General features: G+C 52.2%; 1 long non-coding RNA gene across 1 annotated transcript in view; it reads left to right on the top strand.

The window, feature by feature from the left end:
- LOC145340402 (uncharacterized) overlaps nucleotides 1-2,500 on the top strand; it is a 4,048-nt gene continuing 1,548 nt past the window's right edge. Inside the window, exons 1-2 of the long non-coding RNA XR_013886246.1 lie at nucleotides 1-48; nucleotides 2,140-2,224. This is a non-coding gene — a long non-coding RNA (uncharacterized LOC145340402). The remainder of the gene's footprint in view (nucleotides 49-2,139; nucleotides 2,225-2,500) is intronic.

A 2,500-nucleotide genomic window follows, 5' to 3' on the forward strand; every position in this document is an offset into this window, starting at 1 on the left:
GGCCATCCTGTCCGTGGTTCTCCTCATTGTCGCCAGACTTTCCTTCAGGTAACCCTGGCCTTGCCTCGGCTGGAGGCCCAGTCCCACTTTCCCCCCACCTCTCCCCCACTCCTGTGTCTGCAACCCACCCCTCCCTGTCCACCTCTCTCGAGTTATAAAGAGACAAACTCCTTTGGCCAGGTTTCCTGAAGTGAACAATTTAGCACGGCCAATCCACCCTAACCTACACATCTTTGGACACTAAGGGGCAATTTAGCACGGCCAATCCACCCTAACCTACACATCTTTGGACACTAAGGGACAATTTAGCACGGCCAATCCACCCTAACCTACACATCTTTGGACACTAAGGGACATTTAGCACGGCCAATCCACCCTAACCTACACATCTTTGGACACTAAGGGACAATTTAGCACGGCCAATCCACCCTAACCTACACATCTTTGGACACTAAGGGACAATTTAGCACGGCCAATCCACCCTAACCTACACATCTTTGGACACTAAGGGGCAATTTAGCACGGCCAATCCACCCTAACCTACACATCTTTGGACACTAAGGGACAATTTAGCACGGCCAATCCACCCTAACCTACACATCTTTGGACACTAAGGGACAATTTAGCATGGCCAATCCACCCTAATCTACACATCTTTGGACACTAAGGACAATTTAGCATGGCCAATCCACCCTAACCTACACATCTTTGGACAGTAAGGGACAATTTAGCACGGCCAATCCACCCTAACCTACACATCTTTGGACAGTAAGGGACAATTTAGCATGGCCTGTACAGTTGCAGCATAACCCCACAACTCTTAAACTCAAACCCCCCTGTTAATAAACACGAACACACTATAAGCCTTCTTCACGGCTCTATCCACTGGAGTGGCAACCTTCAGAGATCTGTGGATACGAACCCCAAGATCTCTCTGTTCCTCCTCAGAACCCTGCCGTTGACCCTGTAATCTGCATTCGAGTTTGTCCTACCGAAATGAATCACTTTATCAGGGTTAAACTCCATCTGCCACTTCTCGGCCCAGCTCTGCATCCTATCAATGTCTCTTTGCAGCCTACAAGAGCCCTCCACCTCATCCACTACCCCACCAATCTTGGTGTCATCAGCAAATTTACTAACCCACCCTTCGTAAGGGTTTGAGTTTTAAGAGCCGTGGGGTTATGCTGTAACTATACCGGACCTCGGTGAGACTACATTTGGAATATTGTGTTCAGTTCTGGTCACCTCAGGATGTGGGAGCCATTGGAGAGAGGGATTTACCAGGATGCTGCCTGGTTTGGAGGGTATGAGGAAAGGTTGAGGGAACTGGGGGCTTTTCTCTTTGGAGCGGAGGAGGATGAGAGGCGACTTAATCGAGGTTTATAAGGGGGATAGATAGAGTGGACGCTCAGAGACTGTTTCCTCGGGTGGACGGAGCTGTTACTGGGGGACATAACTATAAGGTTGATGGTGGGAGATATCGGAGGGATGTCCGAGGGTAGATTCTTCACTCAGAGAGTGGTTGGGGTGTGGAATGCACTGCCTGCTGTAATAGTCGGACACTTTAGGAACTTTCAAGCGGTTATTGGATAGGCAGATGGAGCACTCCAGAATGATAGGGAGTGGGATAGACCGATCTTGGGTTCGGACATAGCTCGGCACAACATCGAGGGGCCGAAGGGCCTGGACTGTGCTGGAATGTTCTATCTATTAAATAAACTTTACTTTAAAAAAGATGCTCTTTTTCCTCAGATTGAGAAGTCAAGGACTAGGGGACAGAGGTGCGTGGGGAAGAGTTTAGAGGAGATGTGCGGGATAAGTTTTGATACACAGAGGGTGGTGAATGTCTGGAAGGCGGTGCCGGGGTGGGTATACAATCGTGGCATGCAAGGGGGCAACGAGACAACAGCGTGAATAGTACGGGAACGGAAGGGTGCAGGATCTGTAAGTACGTAGGGTTTAGTTCAGGCAGGATCGGTGCAGGAGGGCCCAAGGGCCTGTTCCTGGGCAGCGCTGGCCTCTCTGTCCCAGCAACTGGACTCGGCGCGCCGACCGACGGAGGCTAGTGTTGCCGCCTTCTCCGCCCTCCCTGGCGGTGGGAGGTCAGCCTTTTCATGGTTGCGTTTCTCCCCGCCCCAGGACGAAGCAGACCCTCAGCAGGAAACAGAAGAGGCACCTACTCGATCGACAGGAGTACGTGAGGGAAGTGGTGAACGTGAAGAAGGTACCTCGCCCTCTGTCCAAAACCACCCTCCCTCCTCCATTGACACATCACCCAAACCTCGCAGTGAAAGGGGCCTGGAGGAGGTTACAGAGATAGGGAGGGGGTGTAGGGGGGGCTGGGAGGAGGTTACAGAGATAGGGAGGAGGTTACAGAGATAGGGAGGGGGTGTAGGGGGCTGGAGGGGGTCACAGAGATAGGGAGGGGGTGTGGGGGGGGGCTGGAGGAGGTTACAGAGATAGGGAGGGGGTGTAGGGGGGCTGGAGGGGGTTACAGACA

This window comes from Carcharhinus amblyrhynchos, unplaced genomic scaffold, assembly GCF_965287045.1.
Source record: "Carcharhinus amblyrhynchos unplaced genomic scaffold, sCarAmb.v2.hapA scaffold_981, whole genome shotgun sequence".
In the NCBI taxonomy this organism is placed as follows: Eukaryota; Metazoa; Chordata; class Chondrichthyes; order Carcharhiniformes; family Carcharhinidae; genus Carcharhinus; species Carcharhinus amblyrhynchos.